This window comes from Pristiophorus japonicus, chromosome 9 (assembly GCF_044704955.1).
Source record: "Pristiophorus japonicus isolate sPriJap1 chromosome 9, sPriJap1.hap1, whole genome shotgun sequence".
Lineage (NCBI taxonomy): Eukaryota > Metazoa > Chordata > Chondrichthyes > Pristiophoridae > Pristiophorus > Pristiophorus japonicus.
The window spans coordinates 212,954,712-212,979,748 of record NC_091985.1 but is presented as its reverse complement, the minus strand read 5'-3'; the positions used below and the strand labels follow the sequence as shown (position 1 = coordinate 212,979,748).

The following is a 25,037-nucleotide window of genomic DNA, read 5'->3' as shown; positions in this document are numbered from 1 at the left end:
CTGTAAAATTCTGAATCGCTTTCTGGATTATAACCATAGGTACCTGGGCTGTACAATAATTGTTCTCAGTCTATTGGAACCGAGTTAAGTGCCTGTGCAGGCAACAGAATGTCACAGAGCCCGGATCCTGATGTATCTGAGGGAGCGACAATGTATCTCTCGATCACCTTCAACATGGTTCTGGAGAACTCAACGCACCGAAACAAAATTACCAAATTTGAAATGTACATTTTCACACTTCTGTCCTGGTGCCTGCAATAGATGCACTTTGTGACACTCCTCACATCCTCACTGTCAGGCTGTGTTTCCACTGTTTAATGTTCAAGAACAACAGACACTGAGATTGGGACTGAATCAGGAACATTCACTACAGATTTGGTGAAAGAAAGCAGCAATGATTTGAAAGAGTGCGGTGATTAACTTTCTCTGTTACCTTACACTGGATACACACAGCCCGGGATATCTCCACTCCCTTCCCCCACTCACCCCATGTTCCTGAACTACTTCCTGCTCCACTCTGCCTCTTACAAACAGCCCCCGATACCCCGACACAAAGCCCATCTGCGGACACAGTCCCAATGCGAAGAGCTGCTGTTTACTCCCTTACTCGGGCCCGGAATAACTCCTCTCCCTGATGTGTTCAACGATTATCAGCCCAGCACAGAGGAAACAGCAGCCGCTGGGGGAGGGGTGCTCGCCTGGGCCCTTCCCGTTGGCTTAAACACTGGTTGGGGAGAGGGGGTAGGGGAGGAGCAGACAAGTATTTCAATGCTGGAGTGTGAAGCCTGGAGGCGGTTCTGGAAGCTCAGAGGCCACTGTCTCTGCTCAGCCTGTCACTCTGATTCTGGTTCCTCCTCGCCTCTCACACACTCTGCCTTCCTCAACCAGGTCCGGGCTGGCTTCATAAACACATCTGGATGGCGAGAGTTTATCATTCAGTTTATGTTCCTGTGAAGAATCATCATGTCTGGAAGACATAAAGGAGGCAAAGGACTGGGAAACGGTGGAGCCAAATGCCACCGTAAAGTGCACCGTGATAACATCCAGGGCATCACCAAACCCGCCATCCGCCGCCTGGCTCGCCGTGGCAGTGTCAGCGGATCTCGGGCCTGATCTACGAGGAGACCCGCGGGGTGCTGAAGGTTTTCCTGGAGAATGTGATCAGGGATGTGGTCACCTACACTGAGCACGCCAAGCGCAAGACAGTCACTGCCATGGATGTGGTCTACGCTCTGAAATGGCAGGGCCGCCCGCACTCTCTATGGATTCTGAGGCTGAACAACTCGACCTTTTCTACCCAGCACAACACAAAGGCTCCTCGAAGAGCCACCCACCGCCTCACAGAGCGAACAGCGACCTGGGATCAGGAGCGGGGATATATTGGGGTGGGGAATAGATTCAGAATTATAAGAATTATCGGACTCAATTGAACTACTTTAAAATAGACGTCAAATTAAAAAATTGAAACCTTATATTTATATTAAATTCGACAGAGAGACATTAAAATGGGGCAGTTTGACTATTTTTCTGATAATTTTCTCACCAGATTGAAAGGACGTTAGCAGGAATGATTAAACTGATGAAATGAGTTCATTAAACTGGCGGCTCCATCAGAGAGACTGTGGGTGGCTCTTAAAAGAGCCGTTCTGTTTTGTGTGTTTTTTTGTCAGTACATTGTGGAGATTTACGGAGCTGGAGTACTTGGTCACCCCGTGCTTGACCAGCTCCCCGGGCAGCACCAGACTCACGGTGGTCTGGATGTGTGGACACAATCTGCACACTCTAAACTATAAGAGGTTGGTGCCATCTCCTGGCTGAAAGTGCGTCCTGCAACAAGTGACAATCATTCAGAAACCATTTTAAATTCGACAGAGATAGCTCAGAACCATGCTTATGTTCAGCCTAAACCACTGAATAGTCTAAACATCCATTAAAAGCAGGTGGACGCGCTCACCCGATTCTAGTGTGAACAGTGGGTTAGTCACTGAGCGTGGGATAGTCAGTGCCTCTGTCACTCTGGTAGTGTGTCAGTGGGATTCACTGGTCAGTGTAGGATAGATACTGTATCTGTCACTCTCTAGTACAGCGTGTCAGTGTGAGATTACTGGTGAGTGTAGGATACATACTGTATCTGTCACTCTCTGGTACAATGTGTCAGTGTAAGATTACTGGTGAGTGTAGGATATATACTGTATCTGTCACTCTGGTACAGTGTGCCAGTGTGGGATTACTGGTCAGTGTAGGATAGATACTGTATCTATCACTCACTGGTATAGTGTCAATGTGGGATGGACAAAATAGCATAGGATAGACGCTGACTCTGTTACTCTCTGTATTGTGTCACTGTCAGATTGGCCGGTGAAAAATGATAAATACTGTATCTGTCACTCTCTGGTACTGTATGCCAGTGTGGGATTGACAGGTGTGTATAGGACAGACGCTGCCACTCACTCTCTGGTACTGTGTGTCAGTGTGGGATTGACAGGTGTGTATAGGACAGACAATGCCACTCACTCTATGGTATTGTGTGTCAGTGTGGGATTGACAGGTGTGTATAGGACACTGCATATCAGGCTCGGATTAATTCGGCAGCCCTTTGCTAATGAGGGATGGGTGAAGGCAATGATTGTGATTGGCTGATTAAGAATGATATCAATTTGCATTGATCTGTATCTCTGATTGGATATTTCAGAAAACCAATCAGATTAGCGGTTGCCACCCACACATGCCCTGCCGTCAGAAAGGTCATTCCAAGTACAGAGGAAACATCATCTCCCCATTCACCATTTCCCAGACCATTATCCAGGGCCCCAAACACTCCTTCCAGATGAGAAAGCAAGTTAGATGTTCTTCCTCCAAGCTGCGCACTATATTCACGCCTTGCAGTGTGGTCTCTGCTACATTCGTTGTGTATCTGTCTGTCTCTAGTACTGTGTGTGCGTGTGGGAATAGTGCTGTATCAATCCGTCTCTGGTGATGTATTGAAGTGGGGGAATCATTCATAATCTCAGTCTCTGTTACAGTATGTGAGCGTAGCTTTCATTCCTTTTCTGTCTGTCACTGGTACTGTGTGGTATATTGGGTATCATTCTGAATCTGTCATTCTCTGATATGATAAGTGTGTATGAAATTAATTCTGTATCTGTCAGTCACTGGGATGGGTTGCAAGTCTGAGATTCATTCTGTATCTTTCAGTGTGATAATGTGTTTGTAGACAATCAATGTGGGGAAGAGATAAATGTGCATGTCATTTTTAGACAAAGATTAAAAATCTCTGTTTTTATTTCAGATTCCAGCATCCGCAGTATTTTGCTGAAAAATCTCTCACCTTGCATTCTGTTATTCACAATTTCCCATCACATTCCTAGTGCTAACACAAAAACATGTTACATTATTCGTTCCTTTTCTGTTCTCTGTCATATTGTCTCTAGTGGGCGGAATAAGGCCCATTCTTACCAAACTGATGGAGATTGAGCTGAAACGAGTGCCCATGACAGGAACAGATTACCGGGAATAGAGGGACCCTGATGCTGAACAGGAGCCGGGTTTCCTGAAAACAGAATCAAGGATCCTTAAAACAGAGCCCATCCTGGTCTGTGCAATAAGCTCACTCTGGATTGTTACATTGCATGGAACGTGCTGGCAGTAAGCGGGATATTCACAGCAGCAATTCAATATTGGAGAGACTGGCTCCACAGAGAGAAACGGAATTAAATTATCCTTAGCCCTGAGCGGGGTGGGTAAGGGTACACCGGGTGGCGTAGAAATTCTGAATGAGTGCGAGAGCAGAGTAAGAGTGAATTGAGCGGGTCACAAGCCCGTGCTCACTTTATTTCACAACAAATTCGACAGCGACAGACATTAAAATGGGACAGTTTGACTATTTTTCTGATCATTTTCTCACCAGATTGACAAACATTGAATCATGGAAATTTACAGCACGGAAAGAGGCCATGTCCTTGCCAGCCAACAGGAGGATATCCAGCCGAATCCCACTTCCCAGCTCTAGGTCCGCAGGTTACAGCACTTCAAGTACACATCCAAGTACTTTTTAAAAACATGGTGAGGGTTTCTGCCTCTGCCACCCTTTCAGGCAGTGAGCTCCAGATCCCCAACACCGTCTGGGTGGAGACATCTCCCCTCAAATCATCTCTAAACCTTCTACCAATTACTTTAAATTTATGCCCCTGGTTGTTGGCCCCTCTGCTAAGGGAAATGGACCCTTTCTATTCACTATAGCAAGGCCCCTCATAATTTTATATACCTCAATGAGGTCTCCCTTCAGTCTCCTTTGTTACAAGGAAAACAAACGCAGCCTATCCAATCTGTCCTCTTGCTAAGGTTCTCCACTCCTGGCAACATCCTCATAAATCTCCTCTGTACCCTCTCCAGTGCAATCACATCCTTCCTGTAATGTGCTGACCAGAACTGCATGCAGTACTCTAGCTGTGGCCTAACTAGTATTTTATACCGTTCAAGCATAACCCCCCCCCCCCCGGCTCTTGTATTCTATGGCTCTAAGAAATGCAAGCATTTTGTATGCCTTCTTAACCACCTTATCTACATGGCCTGCTACCTTCAGGGATCTGTGGACATGCCCTCCCAGGTCCCTTTGTTCCTCTACATTTCTCAGTGACCTACCATTTAATGCATATTCCCTTTCCTTGTTGGCCTTCCCCAAATGCATTACCTCACACTTCTTTGGATGAAATTCCATTTGCCACTGTTCTGCCCACCTGACCAGTTGGTTGATATCTTCCTGCAGTCTACAGCTTTCTTCTTCATTATCAACCACATAGCAGAGTTCAGTATCATCTGCAAACTTCTTAATCATACCACCTATATTCAAGTCTAGATCATTGATGTATACCACAAAAAGCAAGGGACCTCGTACTGAGCCCTGCGGAACCCCACTGGAAACATCCTTTCAGTCACAAAAACAGCCATCAACCATTACCCTCTGTTTCCTGCCTTTTAGTCAATTTTGTATCCAATTTGCCACTTTTCCCTGGATCCCATGGGCTTTTACTTTTGTGACCATTCTGCCATGTGGGACCTTATCAAAAGTCTTGCTAAAATCCATTTACACATCAAACACACTATCCTCATCAACCCTCGTTACCTCCTCAAAAATTCAATCAAGTTAGCCAGACACGACCTTCCATTTACAAATCCGGGCTGGCTGCCCTTGATTAATCTGTTTCTAAATGAAGGTTTATCCTGTCCTTCAGAATTTTTTCCAATAATATTCCCATCACCGAGGTCAGGCTGACTGGCCTGTAATTACTCGGTCTATCCCTTTCTCCCTTCTTAAACAAAGGGTACCACATTAGCAGTACTCTGGCACCACACCTGGAAAGACGTTAGCTGGAATGAATAAACTGACCAATTCAATGCATTAAACTGGCGGCTCCATCAGAGAGGTTGTTGGTGGCTCTTAAAAAAGCCGTTGTATTTTCTGCGTTTTTGTGTCAGTAAATTGTGGAGATTTACTTGGAGCTGGAGTACTTGGTCACCCCGTGCTTGACCAGCTCCTCAGGGAGCACCAGACTCACGGTGGTCTGGATGTGTGGACACAATCCGCACACTCCAAACTATTAGAGGTTGGTGCCATCTCCTGGCTGAAAGCAAGTCCTGCAACAAGTGACAATCATTCAGCAGAAACTATTTTAAATTCGACAGTGGCACCTCAGCACCATGTTTATGTTCAACTAAAACCATTGCAAAGTACTTTATTGGTCCGGCTGAAACTCTAAACATCCATTAAAAGCAGGTGGAGGCGCTCAGCCGATTGTAGTTTGAACAGTGGGGTTAATCATCGAGTGTGGGATAAGCAGGGGAGTATAGGATAGACCCTGCCCGTCACTCTCAGGTACTGCGTGTCAGTGTGGGGTTGACTTATGAATATAGGATAGATATATTGCTATCTGTCAGAGCTGCACTGTCAGAGGTACTGTCTTTCACATGAGACGTTCAACCGAGACCCCATAAGAACATAAGAAATAGGAGATGGAGTAGGCCATTTAGCCCCTTGAGCCATGGCTGATCTGATCTTGGCCTCAACTCCACTTCTCTGCCCGCTCCCTATAACCCTCGACTCCCTTAACGTTCAAAAGTCTGTCTATACCCACCTTAAATAAATTCAATGACCCAGCCTCCACAGCTCTCTGGGGTAGAGAATTCCAAAGATTCAAGATCCTCAGAGAAGAAATTCCTCATCTCCAGTTTAAATAGGCAACCTTATTCTGAAACTATGCCCCCTAGTGTTAGATTCCCCAACCAGGGGAAACATCCTCTCTGCATCGACCCTGTCAAGCCCCCTCAGAATCTTATACGTTTCAATAAGATCACCTCTCATTCTTCTAAACTCCAATGAATATAGGCTCAAACTGCTCAACCTTTCTTCCCCTGTACAGTTGTAGCAGGTCTTCCCTACTTTTATACTCCATCCCCCTTGCAAAAGAGGCCAACATTCCATTTGCCTTCTTAATTACTTGCTGTATCTGCTTGCTAACTTTTTGTGTTTTATGTACAAGGACCCGCAGATCCCTCTGTACTGCAGCATTTTCTAATCTTTCCCCATGTAAATAATAATTTGATTTTATATTTTTCATACCAAAGTGGATAACCTCACATTTTCCCACATTATACTCCATCTCCAAAATATTTGCTCATTCACTTAGCTTGTCTATATCCCTTTGTAGATTCTTTGCGTCCTCCTCACAAATTGCTTTTCTACCTCTCTTTGTATTATCAGCAAATTAAGCTACATTACTCTCGGTCCCTTCATCCAAGTCATTAATATACATTGTAAATAGTTGAGTTCCCAGCACTGATCCCTGTGGCACCCCACTAGTTAGTTTGCCAACCTGAAAATGACCCAATTTTTCCCAATTCTGTTTTCTGTTAGTTAGCCAATCCTCTATCCATGCCAATATATTACTCCCAATTCCGTGAGCTCTTATCTTGCGGAGTAACCTTTTATGTGGCACCTTATTGGATGCCTTCTAGAAATCCAAATACATGACACCGACTGGTTCCCCTTTATCCACCCTGCTCATTACATCCTCAAAGAACACCAATAAATTTGTCAAGCATGATTTCCCTTTCATAAAACCATGCTGACTCTGCTTGACTGTACCATGATCTTCTAAATGTCCTGCTGCTACTTCATCAATAATGGACTCCAGCATTTTCCCAATGACTGATGTTAGGCTAACAGTTTCCTGCTTTCTGTCTCCCTCCTTTCTTAAATAGGGGAATTACATTTGCTGTTTTCCAATCAAAAATCCAGGATCCAGGGATTTTTGGCAGATTACAACCAATGTAGCCGCCATCTCTGTAGCCACTTCTTTTAATACCATAGGATGCAGGCCATTAGGTCCAGGGGACTTGTCCACCTTGTCCCCTCCCCATAGCCCCTTGATTATCAATTATTGGGATGCTTTTAGTGTCTTCTACAGTGAAGACCGATACAAAATATTTGTTCAAATTCTCTGCCACTTTCGTTTTCCATTATTAATTCCCCAGTCTCATCCTCTAAGGGACCAACTTAGCTACTCTCTTCCTTGTTATATACCTATAGAATCTCTAACTGTCTCTTTTTATATTTCTTGCTAGTTTACTCTTAATCTATCTCCTTTCCCTTTTTTCTATTTTAGTCGTCTTTTGCTCTTTTCTAAAAAGTTCCCAATCTTCTGGCCTTCCACTAATCTTTGCAACATTGTATGCTTTTGTTTTCAATTTGATGCCATCCATTATTTCTTAGAAACATAGAAAATAGGTGCAGGAGTAGGCCATTCGGCCCTTCGAGCCTGCACCAACATTCAATAAGATCATGGCTGATCATTCACCTGAGTACCCCTTTCCTGCTTTCTCTCCATACCCCTTGATCCCTTTAGCCATGAGGGCCATATCTAACACCCTCTTGAATATATCCAATGAACTGGAATCAATAACTCTCTGCGGTAGGGAATTCCACAGGTTAACAACTCTCTGAGTAAAGAAGTTCCTCCTCATCTCAGTCCTAAATGGCTTACCCCTTATCCGTAGACTATGTCCCCTGGTCCTGGACTTCCCCAACATCAGGAACATTCTTCCTTCATCTAACCTGTCCAGTCCCATCAGATTTTTATATGTTTCTATGAGATCCCCTCTCATCCTTCTAAACTCCAGTGAATATAGGCCCAGTCGATCCAGTCTCTCCTCATATGTCAGTCCACCTATCCCGGGAATCAGTCTGGTGAACCTTCGCTGCACTCCCTCAATAGCAAGAACGTCCTTCCTCAGATTAGGAGACCAAAACTGAACACAATATTCCAGGTGAGGCCTCACTAAGGCCCTGTACAACTGCAGTAAGACCTCCCTGCTCCCATACTCAAATCCCCTCGCTATGAAGGCGAACATACCATTTGCCTTCTTCAGCGCTTGCTGTACCTGCATGCCAACTTTCAATGACTGATGTACCATGACATCCAGGTCTCGTTGCACCTCCCCTTTTCCTAATCTGCCGCCATTCAGATAATATTCTGCCTTCATGTTTTTGCCACCAAAGTGGATAACCTCACCTTTATCCACATACTGCATCTGCCACATGTTTGCCCACTCACCTAACCTGTCCAAGTCACTCTGCAGCCTTTTAGCGTCCTCCTCCCAGCTCACACCGCCACCCACTATAGTGTCATCTGCAAACTTGGAGATATTACACTCAATTCCCTCATCCAAATCATTAATGTATACTGTAAATAGCTGGAGTCCCAGTACTGAGCCCTGCGGCACCCCACTAGTCACTGCCTGCCATTCTGAAAAGGACTCGTTTATCCCGACTCTCTGCTTCCTGTCTGCCAACCAGTTCTCTATCCACGTCAGTATATTACCACCAATACCATGTGCTTTAATTTTGCACACCAATCTCTTGTGTGGGACCTTGTCAAAAGCCTTTTGAAAGTCCAAATACACCACATCTACTGGTTCTCCCTTGTCCACTCTACCAGTTACATCCTCAAAAAATACTTAGTTAGCCATGGCTGGTTCTTCTTAAGAGTCTTTCTTTCTCACTGGAATATATCTTTGCTGAGAGTTATAAAATATCTCCTTAAATGTCTGTCACTGCTTATCTACCATCTTACCCTTCCTTTGTAATTGCCTCTATTTAAGTTCAGGGCACGAGTACGAGACCCAAGTTTCTCAGCCTCAAACTGAATTTGAAATTATACCACGTTATGATCACTCTTCCCAAGAGGATCCTTTACTATGAGATCATTAATTACACATTACCAGATCTAAAATAGTCTGCTCCCTGGTTGGCTCCACATCGTATTGTTCTAAGAATATCCCGAATACACTCTATGAACTCTTCCTTAAGGCTACCTTTGCCAATTTGATTTGTCCAATCAAAAAGATTAAAATCGCCCATGATTATTGCAGTATTTCTTACAAACCTCCATGTGTTGTTGATTTATATGCTGTCCTGCAGTGTAGCTACTGTTAGGGGGCCTATAGACTACTCCTTCCAGTGATTTATTTCCCTTATTATTTCTTATCTTGACACAAACTGGTTCTACATCTTGATCTTCTGAGAAGAAAAGGCTGCTGTTTACAACCATCTTCAGCCAGACGTGCCGAGAGGATGATCTATATCGGCCTCCTCCTAAGGAAGCCAGTCTTCAGCCAATTCGATTCACTCCACGTGATGTCAAGAAACAGCTGAATGCATTGGATACAGCAAAGGCTATGGGTTCCAACAACACACCGGCTGTTGTGCTGAAGACTTGTACCCCAGAACTAGCCGCACCTCTAGCCAAGCTGTTCGAGTAGTTACAACACTGGCATCGATGCGACAATGTGGAAAACTGCCACAAAAAGCAGGACAAATCCAATCTGGTCAATTACCGCCCCATCAGTCTATTCTCAATCATTAGCAAAGTGATGGAAGTTGTCACCAACAGTGGTATCAAGCGGCACTTATTCACCAATAACCTGCTCACCGATACCCAGTTTGGGTTCCGCCAGGACCACTCGGCTCCAGACCTCATCACAGCCTTGGTCCAAACATGGTCAAAAGAGCTGAATTCAGAGGCAAAGTGAGAGTGATTGCCCTCGACATCAGGGCAGCATTTGACCGAGTGCGGCATCAAGGAGCTGTAGTAAAACTGAAGTCAATGGGAATCTGGGGGAAACTCTACACTGGCTGGAGTCATACCTAGCACAAAGGAAGATGGTTGTGGTGGTTGGGGGTCAATCATCACAGCCCCAGGACATCATTGCAGGAGTTCCTCAGGGCAGTGTCCTAGGCCCAACCATCTTCAGTTGCTTCATCAATGACCTTCCTTCCATTATAAGGTCAGAAGTGGGAATGTTTGCTGATGACTGCACAGTGTTCAGTTCCATTCGCAACTCCCCAGATAATGGAGCAGTCCATGCCTGCGTACAGCAAGACCTGGACAACATTCAGGCTTGGGCTGATAAGTGGCAAGTAACAGTCACGCCACAAGTGCCAGGTAATGACTATCTCCAACAAGCAAGAGTCTAACCACCACCCCATAACATTCAATGACATTACCATAGCCGAATCCCCTACCATCAACATCCTTGGGGTTACCATTGACCAGAAACTTAACTGGAACAGCCACATAAATACTGTGGCAACAAGAGCAAGTCAGAGGCTGGGTATGCTATGGTGAGTGTCTCACCTCCTGACTCCCCAGAGCCTTTCCACCATCTACAAGGCACAAGTCAGGAGTGTGATGGAATACTCTCCACTTGCTTGGATGAATGCAACTGCGACAACACTCAAGAAGCTCGACACCATCCATGACAAAGCAGCCCGCTTGATTGGCACCCATCCACCACCTTAAACATCCACTCCCTCCCATCATCAACGTACCGTGGCTGCAGTGTTTACCATGTACAAGATAAACTGCAGCAACTCACCAAGACTTCTTCGGCAGTACCTCCCAAACCCGCGACCTCTACCAACTAGAAGGACAAGGACAGCAGGCGCATGGGAACACCACCACCTCCACGTTTCCTTCCAAGTCACACACCGTCCTGATTTGGAAGCATATCGCCATGTGAATGTGCATGAAGGAGTTGTGAATGTGTCAAGTGGTGAAGAGAATCATGGGAAGATAGCTGAAAGAAATGTCAAGCTGCGATATTTGCAGTGTCGACACAAAAAGGGGTTACTCAGAGTTGTGGTCAAACACGAGTTACGCGAAAAGCAAAGTCAGGCATGAGTCAGACGAAAAGACTGCTATAACCAGCCGTAAAATAGGAAAATACAATGCAAAGCGAAACTTTAAACAAGGACCCTGGAGCCCGCCCTATCTGGAGAGTTGTTAGCCTGCAATTGGGTATGCTATGAGGGAAGCCGACCAATGATTGTATAAACTAAGTGCCACTTAAATATGGTCTGTTATAACAATGTATAAATATTGAGCTTTTGTACTGTTACGAGACTTGTCAGGAGAGAGGTGAACAGGCTCAAATCGAGGGTGTTCCCTTTATCTTAACAGGTCCCGGCCGGAGAATCTCTAATAAAGGTCTTATGTTACAAAGACTAAAAGTGTTCTTGTGTCAGTGTATTCGCTGAAACAGATTGAAGGGAAAAGAATCCGTATCCTCATTTGGTGTCAGAAGTGGGATCTCAATGGACGACTGCCGAAAACTTGCGAACTAAGAGCCGAACTAACCTCAGACGAGACGGGAGGAAAGTGGCCACTGGAGTGAGTATATTTTAAATACCACTGCAGTTTCCTCCGGTTTCATAAGTCTAAGGGGAGTTTGGCCACTCGCTGGTTCTCAGGTAGCGTCTGAACGAGATCTAGGTCAATCTGGCGAATACTTTCTAAACTTAGGAAATAAGTGTCCAAGTCAAGTGTGATGTCGACCTTGTATATCACTTGGCCCGTCTAGGCACAGATTGGATTTAAATCTGGAATCTAGAACAAATTAAGTAAGGATTATCGCGGGGTGACGCGAATAGGGGGACCGCGCGGTGACACGGAGGACAGGGAATTAGGGAAAACTAAGCCACGGGGCAACGTGGGAGTGTGTAAATTTGAAATTGTACTTATGCCAGGTACGGCGTCGATCTCGTATATCACTTGGTCCGCCTAAGCTCTGGATAAGATAACTTATTCCACCGCGAGGGCAATTGGAACTAATTAGGACCTCGATCCTACGCGGGGCGACGTGAGGATAATCATTTAGATAAAACTACGGATGCGGGTAGTCCGCTCCAAAAGATATGTGAAGAATTCCCTGAAAAAGCTGAACAATTTAGACTGTTATCTGGAACTTTGAATAAATTACTAGGAGATGATCAATGGCCACTAGGGGGCACCAAAAGCTTGGAAGTAGTAAAACAAGCGCAGGGAATAATTTGGAAGAAGGGACGGGGGAAAAGGGATAAGGATTTAATAGCCAAATGGAGACAGTACTGTCAAAAGCTGAAAGATGAGTCCCTTCTGTCAAGCTGGCAGGAAAACGCCACTAAACTAGGATTCTCCTTGACAGAAGGAGAACATGTTAAAACTGTAGACGTCTTAAAGAAAGAGTGCGCACACGAGAAACGTACTAAGAGTTCCCCTGGGACCTCTGAGAAGGGTACCGATAGACTACGTAGTCGAATGGTTGGCTTTGCGTTGACCGAGGCTGATGATGAAATTGATGAATGGACACAGCCGCGCCCAACGGCGCCTCCTGCAACCTCTGACCCTTTGTCACAGCCTCCTTCCCGTCAACCCCCACCCTACACTCCGGCGGCAGAAGGTAATGATAATCGTAACCCTACACCACCGAACCAACAAACCCAGACGGACCCCGATTCTCCAGATAGTGACTCCACTCCTCAGTTCACCGACCCTGTAGCCGGTAGAACCAGATCTCAAACTACAAAGCGGGGCTCAACCGTTCGGACCCCTAGTCCAGAGAGGCGACGCGGGCGCTCTCACCAGCCCCGTTCTCAGTCTGAACCTCGGGGCCATCGGCGACGACTCACTCGTCATAGCCGAAGCTCCAGCACTAGTTCTACAGGCTCGGAGTGCTCTTCGGATAGGGAAATGGCCTCAGGAAATAATACTTCTGTCCAGAAAACTAGGGCAGGAACTAGGCAGTTCCCAGTTCGACCCATGCCAAATCCCGATTCAAATCAGGTTGCGAACCACCCCACCATAGATGTATATATGCCATGGAAACCGAATGAGATTATGGCTATCCTGGCTACCATACCAGATCGAAAGAGAGAACCTGTCAAGTTTATAGATCACCTCCGACTCACCATTGCAGTTTATAATGCGGAATCAAGAGACTTGTGGTCCTTAGTGCAGCAGACCCTGAGCCCGACTGAACACGACCGGTTCTTAGAAAATTTGGGGCGAGCCACCCATGATGCATTAGTGACTGCTCACCCTAATAATGCCCAGGAACACCTAAACACTATCTTTAATGCTCTCAGCAAGACCCTTCAGAAGCCCATCAGTATGGCCGCAGTATTAGAAACTAAACCCAAACGAGAAGAAACTGCCGACGAATTCATGGAAAGATTTATTGAAATATACGGAGGTCAATCAGGAGATAATGCCTTCAGGGCAGGGGATAATTCACCTCAATTCTGCACTATTCTACTTCAATGCCTACCCCATTCGATTACTCACGCTATCCGGACCAATAATATGAATTGGGCAGATAAAAGTAGGGCCCAAATGGAAAGAGCGGTAAAATATTATTGGCAAGAGAAGAAAGGGGGAGAAGGGGGAGGTGCACCCCCAACCCGGGTCAAGACCGAATATGTGACAAGAAAGGAAGAGCCTTCACGGGGAGGACCAAAACCCGATCCAAGGGGATATCAAATGGAACCACAGTACTGTGTAAAGGGATGGGTGGATAACCAAGGATATGGGTATACCCAACACCCCAACGGCCCCGCAAACTATGGACCCCCTTACGGCCCCCGAATGGGTATGGGGAGTAGTAGGGGCTGGGAAAGGAGTGGACGATGCTTTAACTGTGGACAGGAGGGACATTGGAGCAGGGAATGCCCCTCTCATCGGGATGGTGGAGGGAAAGGAGGACGAGGAAGGGGGCAAAGAGGAAGAGGACGGGGATCTTATACGACCTTCTCGCAGGAAGACCCCTTTGCCCCGTTAAGACCTGAACATCAATACTGACCACGCAGCTTGACTGTACGAGGACCTTCCTCAGATGAGGAACCAATGATATCGCTAAAGATTCAAAATGAGTGGCAACACTTTGTAATAGATACAGGAGCTTCCATGTCCTCTGTACAATCAAAGCTTAAACTCCCCGCCTCCACTGAGACACAGGGACTGTCAGGGTTCCTGGGACAAGTCTCAACATTCCCGGTATCAGAACCAGTCAAAGTAAATTACAGGGAAGAATCTGTGGAACATCGGTTTGTTATCACCATCAAATTGGACTGTAATCTGATGGCTAGGGACCTCCTCTGTAAATTTCAGTTGCATCTGGAATGCAGGGATGATGGAATCGTTGTAAAGCAAGGAACCTTTAAACGGCAGTGCTATACTACCCGGACCCCTCAATGGTGGTCCCTGGATTTGCCCCAAGCGCCCTATCATGTGACCCTGGCCTATGATCCTAGTGGAAAGAATCAGGATCTTCAGAATTTCTATCCGGACCATGTGGGAGACGAGTGGGAAATCCTCCTAAGAGCCAGAGTGTCTGGACCAGAGGGGAAGGCGGATTTTGTGGAAATGAATAAGAATTTGTGGCGACAGCCCCCGACGGTGGCACCCCACATCACTCGCGAAGTATTACCTCCCACCACGCTAAAGATTTAGGGACTATGGTGCGCCAAGCTATAGACGAGGCTGACCCTACCAGCCTGGATTTGCAGATTGTGGGACATGGCCGGACGGTCCAATTTCACATGGATCCCGAGGAGGTCCTGACGGTACTATGCCACCATACCGGTACCAATATATCCGATTACGTGGATCCTCACATATGGGCAGAGGACCCCTCCCAAGTGGGCTATACTCCAATTGATCCGATTAAGATCCTCGTAAAGGATAATGTGGACTGGCCCTCCATTCGCCAGTACCCACTGAAACCACAAGCAATACCGAGTATCCACCGATTGATCAAGGGATTAGTGGAACAGGGGATTTTTGTTCAATGTCAGTCCCCGTGTAAATCACCAATACTGACAGTTCCTAAGCCAGGCAAGGTAAATCAATTCCGCTTGGTCCAAGACCTTCGAGCCATCAATGCTATTGTCCGGCCCCTACACGCTCTGGTTCCCAACCCAGCACAGATACTGTCGTTAATCCCAGAAAATGCCAAGATCTTCGCAATAATAGACCTCCAACATGCCTTCTTTGCCTTGCCGCTAGCCCAGGCAAGTCAGTACCTGTTCGCCTTCACTTACCAGGGACAGCAATATACATGGACTAGACTTCCCCAAGGGTTCATCCACTCCCCGACCTTATTCTCAAGGTGCCTGCAGAAACAGTTACAGTCCCTCACGCTGACTAAGGAATCCACTTTAATTCAGTATGTGGATGATTTACTGGTAGCCAGCGCAGATGAACTAAGTAATCGGGAGGATGCTAATCAGTTACTGAATTACTTGTCCTCCCTGGGATACATAGTTTCCGCATCAAAGGTCAAAATTGGCCAGTCTCAAGTCAAATTTCTTGGGATCATCTTATCAGGCACCCACCGGGCCTTGGAGGCTAGCCGAGTTGAACCCATCTGCCGGTTTCCAGTCCCTAGCACGGCTAAACCGATGCGGCAGTGGTTGGGGATGATCAATTACTGTAGATCCTGGATCCCTAACGTTGCCCTGATGACCAAGCACCTCACACCGTATACAACTAAGGAAGGCAGCTTTGAAAAAGAAGCCACAGATGTCCAAGCCTTTAAGGAACTAAAGACAGCCCTGTTGCAAGCTCCGGCTTTGGGCCGGCCCCTCTATGACCGGCCCTTTCAACTGTATTGTACAATCCTGAAAGACTGTGCTACTGCTGTCTTAACTCAGAAACACGGGGATAAGCATAGGCCTGTTGCCTACTACTCTTCCAAAATAGACCCTGTTGCCTTGGGGCACCCTGTTTGTACTCAAATATTAACCGCCATCTACAATAACCTTCAATCCGCTGCCAACATTACCCTCCAGCAGGATATTGTTGTGTACACCTCTCACTCCGTAGCTGCCCTCCTGGGCCAACTGCAGACTCAACACCTTACCATGGCGAGGCAAAGCAGATATGAGATCTACTTACTAAATAATCCTAAGCTGACCTTTCGGCACTGTACTGCCATTAATCCGGCTTGTTTTCTTACTGAGCCACCCCAAGATGAGGAAGAACCCAGTCATGACTGTTTATCTTTAATTCAAGAGGCCTCATCGGTCAGGGAAGATTTAGTTGACGTACCAATGGAAGACCCAGACTGTATTATGTATGTTGACGGAAGTTCTTCTATTAATGCAGAAGGTGCACGAATCTCAGGATACGCCATAGTAAACCAGGAGAATCAGGTCTTGGAATCTGCCACTTTTGAAGCCGCCTATTCTGCCCAACAAGCTGAACTATTCGCCTTCACCCGAGCCTGTATCTTGGCCAAAGACCTCAAAGTCAATATCTATACCGACTCTAGGTATGCCTTTGGGGTAGCCCATGATTTCGGACAATTATGGAAAAATAGGGGATTCCTAACCTCACAGGAGAATGAGATATCCCATAGGCAACGAGTATCTGATTTGTTGCAAGCCCTCATGCTCCCCAAGCGTATTGCCATTGTCAAGTGTACCGCCCACACTACCGGATAGTCTCCGGTTGACATAGGAAACCGCTGTGCTGACAGAGAGGCTAAACAGGCCTCTTGCGGACAACAAATGGTGGTGCCTAGAATGATGAGTCAAACTAAAAATCCTGTAAGGATAAGTTAGCCTCGGAAAAACCAATGCCAACCATCCAAGATGTCATTAAAGCTCAGGAGGACGCTCCTGAAAAAGATAAACTGTTGTGGAAAGATTATGGATGTACTTATGACAATGTCTCTAAACTATGGACCACTCCCGTGGAACAGACTTGCATGTCTGACGAGTTGGCCTTATGGGTTATTAAATGTATGCACTTTGCTACTCATTGTGGAGCAAGGACAACAAGTGACACGCTTTTGGCCACTTGGTGGCACCCTAGACTCCAGATGCTAGCCCAGAACATCAGTAGTCGCTGCCTTGTTTGCCAACAGCATAATCCAGGGAAGGGAGTCCCCTGTGATTGGGGTAAGACGCCCCTACCAGAAGGTCCCTTTGAGACCTTGCAGTTAGACTACATTGAGTTGCAAAGAGTTCAGTGTTACAAATATGTGTTAGTAATAGTAGATGTGTTTAGTAAATGGATCGAAGCCTATCCACCCTGGACAATAAGGCTCAAACTGTTGTTAAGGTGTTAATGAGGGAAATTGTTCCCAGATATGGTATCCCAGCTCGACTGAGTTCCGATAATGGCCCTCACTTTATTGGCCAAGTTAACAAAGAATTCTGTTCCCAGAAGCGCATTAACCAGCAGCTGCATTGTGCCTACCGACCCCAAGCTGCGGGACTAATTGAATGTGCTAATCAAACTCTTAAAACCAAGCTTGCAAAACTGGTAGCATCAATCGGACTCAATTGGCTCAAACTCCTTCCCATAGCCCTATTCCAGATCCGAACTACTCCCACCAGTAAGGCTAGACTGACCCCCGCTGAGGTCATTTATGGTAGGCCCCTTAGGACCCCATGGAATCAGAATGTCCCCTCCACTGTCCAATTTCACCACATGACTGAGGAAATGACTATCTACATTCTTGCCCTAACTCAGGCTCTGAGAATAGTCCACAACCAGGTTCGAGATGCTCACCTTGACCTCCCAGTGTTACCCGAATCATCTCTCGTGCAACCAGGAAAGTATGTCCTGATTAAGAAATGGATTCGAAAAGGGTTGGAGCCACGATGGGACGGGCCCTTTCAGGTGTTACTCACTACCCCCACCGCAGCTAAGGTTGAAGGGAGAAGTGCCTGGATTCACCTGCACGACTGTAAACTTATTACTTCATAATGAGCCTATCTCACTGGTCGTCCTAACCCTTGTTTCTGTTCCAGACTTCCTCTCCTCCATAGCTGAATAAACCACATCCTTGGGGCAGGAAGAAAAACACCAAGAACACGGCAGGAGAAAGGAACAAGCAGACTTAGCTGTTTTCTGATCTATCCTTATCTTGTTAACTAATGTGTAGTATCGTCTAAAATTATTTAAACATGTGTAAGCTAGCAGGTATAATTGTGCTATCTTGTGCAATCCTAGCAGAACTAGAAGGGCTACAGGATAACTTATTTTATCAGACCCATACCCGATTGCATGGTAATCGAACTGTGTGTTACCCACTAGCCCAATCAGTAGAGGCCCTGTTCGTGGCTATCCCTGGGTGGACTCCCCGTGATTTATATACAGCGGATACCTCGGACGCACCCTGTGAGGGACAAACGGGCGAATATAGAAGGGGTATACCGGGAAGATGTGTGGAATTAATAGACTCCATGAATCCTGAGTGCAGGGGATCCCAGGGAAAGAACGGAGCGGTATGCAAGCTACCCACTTTGCTTCTCAGGACAAGGGTGGGGGTGTGTATAGCCCTGGTCCCCGGGAACGCCACCTGTGTGCAGACGCAGTGTGCCCGTCAGCACTGTCGAGTGCGTAAAGGCCAGTTTACCTGTACCTGTAATGAGCAAAGATGCCTGAACGTGACCGCAGGAAGGCAAGTTATCTGCGGTCAGTGTAACGGAACTCATGTCAGCTCAGAAACATGGGCATACCCGTTTGATGCTTACTAATTGGTACGATCGGGCTCAAATTCAAGGGAACCTAGCAATTGGTGGTATAAGCAGTTCATGAGTGTTAGCAACACCGACGTAAAGTGTTATAGAGCTAAGGAAGGATTCGTGTTCCTCCTCAACGCCACTTTCAAGACAGCAACACCGACCCTCCCGGTCCTCTTTGCAGTAGGAACTATAGGACCACTCACTGTCCCATGCCCCAAAAGGGGGCATACCCAGAGAACGATAGTAACACGGGCCATCAGCAAGGAGTTCTGTGCCGATTGGGAGGATCCTATCACGCTGGGATCATCACTCAGCTACGGGTTCCTCGGGGCCCTATCTGTAGGGGGATCAGCGGGGATAATTAGTGCCAAAAATAGGAACTACCTTATTTGCGGATTGACCATTTTGGGCAATAGCACATCTAAGGGACTGGATGCCATTAACCGAGAGCTGTCTGAACTAAGATTGTATACGCAGCAAACCCGCTATGCCATGGATTATCAGCTGGCCCAACAAGGAGGAGTATGCACCATCATAGGGGATAAATGCAGAATGCATGTTACCGATGAATCATATATCACCCAAGCCATTGATGCCATAAAAAAGCTGCTGGATGAGTTTAGGCAGGGCCCAAAGAAAGGGAGTGGTTGGTTGGATTAGCTATTGGGAGGATCGTGGGGATCCTATTTGATTCACGGAGCAGTTATTCTCATTGTAATAATAATCACCTGCTGTCTGATCATCGGGTGCTGTAATATTTGTTGTAAAGTTATGACAAAATTGGAGCAAACTCTTACAGTCACGAGCTCCCAGAATCTGGTTCAACAGACTAAAAGTTTACTCGAGGATCAAGAAGGGTATGAGGAACAAGAATGCGAACGGCTGAATGCGATACTCCTGGAATAATCACCAGGGTTATCATAAAATGATAAAAGGGGGGAATGTGAATGTGCATGAAGGAGTTGTGAATATGTCAAGTGGTGAAGAGAATCATGGGAAGATAGCTGAAAGAAATGTCGACAGAAAAAGGGGTTACTCAGAGTTGTGGTCAAACACGAGTTACGCGAAAAGCAAAGTCAGGCATGAGTCAGACGAAAAGACTGCTATAACCAGCCGTAAAATAGGGAAATACAATGTAAAGCGAAACTGTAAACAAGGACTCTGGAGCCCACTCTTTCTGGAGAGTTGTTAGCCTGCAATTGGGTATGCTATGAGGGAAGCCGACCAATGATTGTATAAACTAAGTGCCACTCAAATATGTTCTGCTGTAACAATGTATAAATATTGAGCTTTTGTACTGTTACGAGACTTGTCAGGAGAGAGGTGAACAGGCTCAAATCGAGGGTGTTCCCTTTATCTTCACAGGTCCCGGCCGGAGAATCTCTAATAAAGGTCTTATGTTACAAAGACTAAAAGTGTTCGTGTGTCAGTGTATTCGCTGAAACAGATTGAAGGGAAAAGAATCCGTATCCTCAGCCATTCCTTCATTATCGCTGGGTCAAAATCCTGGAACTCCCTCCCAAACACTCGCACTGCAGCAGTTCAAGAAGATGGCCCCCCCCCACCCCCACCCCATCTTCTCAAGGGCAGTTATGGATGGACAATAAATGCTGGCCTTACCAGCGACGCTCACATCCCGTGAACGAATCAAAAAAAGAATCAGAACCATCTGACCTCTCAAGTCGGCGTTAAAGATTCCATGACGATATTTCGAAGAAAAGCGAGATCTCCGGTGTCCTGGCTAACATTTATCCCTCAACCAACATCACTAAAACAGAGGCCGTGAAAAGGCTCAAAAACGGAACAGTTGGTAACAGGACATCAATTAGTCTCCTCTTGGAGAAATCAAGGAATCGACTCACTGTATGTAGGAAACAAAGCTGATTTATTTAACAGTTGTTTGACAGAGGGTGCAGAAAAGAGTTACAAGAATGATTCCAGGGATGAGGGACTTCAGTTACATGGATAGACTGGTGAAGCTGGGGTTGTTCTTCTTAGAACAGAGAAGGTTGAAAGGAGATTTGATGGAGGTGCTCTAAAATCATGAGGGGTCTGCACAGAGTAGAGAGAAAATATTCCCATTGGCGGAAGGGTCGAGAACCAGAGGACACAGATTCAAGGTGATTGGCAAAAGAACCAAAGGCGACATGAGAAAAAACTTTTCTTTAAGCAGCGAGTGGTTAGGATCTGGAATGCACGGCCTGAAAGGGTGGTGGAGGCAGATTCAATCGTGGCTTTCAAAAAGGGAATTGATAAGTACCTGAAATAAAACATTTGCAGGCGCACGGGGAAAGGACGGGGAGTGGGACTATTTACAATCTATATTAACGACTTGGAAGAAGGGACTGAGTGTAATGTAGCCAAGTTTGCTGATGATACAAAGATGAGAGGAAAAGCAATGTGTGAGGAGGACACAAAAAATTTGCAAAAGGAATAGACAGGCTAAGTGAGTGGGCAAAAATTTGGCAGATGGAGTGTAATGTTGGAAAGTCTGAGGTCATGCACTTTGGTAGAAAAAAATCAAAGAGCAAGTTATTATTTAAATGGAGAAAGATTGCAAAGTGCTGCAGTACAGCAGGACCTGTGGGTACTTTGGAGGCAGTTCAGAGAAGTTTCACTAGGTTGATTCCGGAGATGAGGGGGTTGACTTATGAGGAAAGGTTGAGTAGGTTGGGTCTCTACTCATTGGAATTCAGAAGAATGAGACGTGATCTTATCAAAACGTATATGAGGGGGCTTGACAAGGTGGATGCAGAGAGGATGTTTCCACTGATGCGGGAGACTAGAACTAGAGGCCGCCCAATTAAAACAGAGATGAGGAGAAATTTCTTCTCTCAGAGGGTTGTAAATCTGTGGACTTCGCTGCCTCAGAGAGATGTGGAAGCTGGGACATTGAATAAATTTAAGACAGAAATAGACAGTTTCTTAAACGATAAAGGGTTATGGGGAGTGGGCAGGGAAGTGGAGCTGAGTCCATGATCAGACCAGCCATGATCTTATTGAATGGTGGAGCAGACTCGAGGGGTGGTGTGGACTACTCCTGCTCCTATTTCTTATGTTCTTATGACTAGCTGAAGTGCTCTTGCAGAGAGCCGACATGGGTTCGATGGTCCAAAAGGCCTCCTACTGTGCTGTGACCATTCTATGATTCAATGATATCCAGAAAATTAAACTCCAGCCCAGTTATAGGGATTAATTATACCAGCGGCAACAAACCCCAACGGTCTGAGTGAACATGTTTCAGTCCTGGATGTGATTAACGGCAACAATAACAGCAGAGTCCAACCCCTGCAGTCACTTGTGAATTCGCTGGTGTGTCATCAGGTTGGATGACTGAGTGAATCCCTTCCCACACTCAGAGCAGGTGAATGGCCTCTCCCCAGTGTGAACTCGCTGGTGTGCTCGAAGGTAAGATGATCGAGTGAAAGCCTTCCCACACTCAGAGCAGATGAACGGCCTCTCCCCAGTATGAATGCGTTGGTGTGTCAGCAGGTGGGATGATTGAGTGAAACCCTTCCCACATTCAGAGCAGATGAATGGCCTCTCCCCAGTGTGAATGTGTTGGTGTGTCAACAGGTCAAATGATCGAGTGAATCCTTTCCCACACACGGGACAGGTAAACAGCCTCTCCCCAGTGTGAACACGCTGGTGTTCAGTGAGCTCGGATGAACAAGTGAATCCCTTCTCACACATGGAGCAGGTGAATGGCCTCTCCCCAGTGTGAATTCGCTTGTGTACCAGCAGGTTGGATGACTGAGTGAATCCCTTCCCACACACGGGGCAAGTGAATGGCCTCTCCCCAGTGTGAATTCGCTTGTGTACCAGCAGGTTGGATGACTGAGTGAATCCCTTCCCACACACTGGGCAGGTGAACGGCCTCTCTCCGTTGTGATGCCGTCGATGAGTTTCCAGTGCAGAGGGGCAATTGAATCCCTTCCCACAGTCTCCACATTCCCATGGTTTCTCCATGGTATGGGTGTCCTTGTGTCTCTCCAGGTTGGATGATCAATTGAAGCTTCGTCCACATACACAGTATGTGAACGGTTTCTCCCCTCTGTGAATGGTGCGATGTTTTTTCAGGCTGTGTAACTGGTTAAAGCTCTTTCCACAGTCAGTGCACTGGAACACTCTCACTCGGGTGTGTGTGTCTCGGTGCTTTACCAGTCACACTAATGTTTAATATCTTTTCTCACAGACAGAACAGACAACCGTTTCTCCTTTCACATTCAAAGGCCGATGATATACAGGTGAATCGAGTGACTGTGATTGGTTCGAGTTTCCCGTCTGTAAATCCTCCTTTTCTAATATTCTGTAATAGGAGTTTACAAAAGTCAGCACTGAGGACAGACAATCCTAGTTTCTATGGAACATTCTTTCCTCTCTTGTTCTCCAAAGCTGTAAATTACCATCCCACACACTCTCCCTCCACCCCGTGCTGAAATCTAAACTCATCGCACCACCTCCATCATTTCTTTCCTCCATCTGCAGTTTTCTCACTCCCTCTTCTCTGGCTGGGTTCAGTTCTATATCCCTAGTGCGCAGACTGAGAAGAAACAAGGAAATTATTTTCTCTCCTGGTCACTGGGACCCTAAACCCCATCCATCCTCTGCTCCTGTACCAAGATGGCCGCGCAGGCGCCCTGATCCTGCCCAAGAATTCAGCTAGTTACCCCGAGCGGTCGGGTCTATCATCGCAGGTCAAACATGGAGCCTGCGGGCTCATATTCGGGGCCTGAGGCCGACACCAGGTGTTTATGAATCTGCCCAACCCACCCAGGGATCCAATTCCTCCGCTGAGCCCACAAGCTCCTACTGACTCGCGGAACGTCTCTTCCGCCTCAGACCACCTCCACCACTGGCACTGCGCCTGCTCAGAGCACAGCCTGGTCCCGTGTCTGGGCTCCTGGTGTCATTGATAGAGCACTTTACCCCTGCGCGGGGGATTCTGGTTACAGAAGTAAACGTTGCAACATTTGGTAGTGAAATGGATTGATTCAGGACAGACAGCAGGGATTATTGCAGGAAATAACACAGTGCAGTGTGAAAAGAAATGCAGTGGATGTTGTGTAGATGGATTGTCAAAAGGTGTTTGATAAGATGCCGGACAGGAGGCTTGTTGATCAAATTAAGGCTCACGGTATTAAAGGGAGTGGGGCCGCGTGGAGAGGAAGTTGGGTAAAGGGCAGAAAACAGAGAGTAGTGGTTAATGGATGTTCTTCAGACTGGAGGAATATAAATAGTGGTGTCCCCCAGGGTCAGTGTTAGGACCATTGCTCTTAACAGGATCTGGGCTAGGGAATAAGCACATAAGAATTAGAAGCAGGAGTAGGCCATTTGGCCCCTCGAGCCTGCTCCACCATTCAATAAGATCATATTGATTCATCAATTGATCCACCGCTACGAAAAACAATAAGAATAAAACCGGACGGACCACCCGGCATCGACCTCCGCAACGGCTATGGACCCGACAACGGCACACCCAGCCCAGTCTTTCTCACCAACATCTGGGGACTTGTGCCAAAATTGGGAGAGATGGTCCAGACTAGTCAAGCAACAGCCTGACATCGTCATACTCACAGAATCATACCTTTCAGCCAATGTCCCAGACTCCTCCATCACCATCCCTGGGTATGTCCTGTCCCACCGGTGGCGGTACAGTTGTATACATTCGGGAGGGTGTGGCCCTGGGAGTTCTCAACACTGACTCCGGACCCCATGAAGTCTCGTGGCTTCAGGTCAAGCATGGACAAGGTAACCTCCTGCTGATGACCACCTACCGTCCTCACTCAGCTGATGAATCAGTACTCCTCCATGTTGAACACCACTAGGAAGAAGCACTGTGAGTAGCAAGGTGCACAGAATGTACTCTGTGTGGTGGACTTCAATGTCCATCAAGACTGGCTCGGTAGCACCACTACTGACCGAGCTGGCCGAGTGCTGAAGGACATAACTGCCAGACTGGGCCTGCAGCAGGTGCTGAGAGAACCAACGCGAGGGGAAAAACCTACTTGCGCCCATCCCTTCGGAAAGGGCGTGAGAGTGGGATCAGCGATAAGCCTACAAAGGGCATGAGTCAGCCAAGCAGCAGGACTTCGGAAAGGGCACAAGAGTGGGAGCAGCAGTAAGCCGACAAAGGGCGTGAGTCAGCCGAGCAGACAGCCGAAACAGCACCAAGTGACCTGGGAGG

The 25,037-nt window shown here is 46.7% G+C and overlaps 1 pseudogene; it reads right to left on the bottom strand.

Moving 5' to 3' along the window:
* LOC139274113 (zinc finger protein 721-like) overlaps positions 1-25,037 on the bottom strand; it is a 367,939-nt pseudogene that overhangs the window by 150,437 nt on the left and 192,465 nt on the right.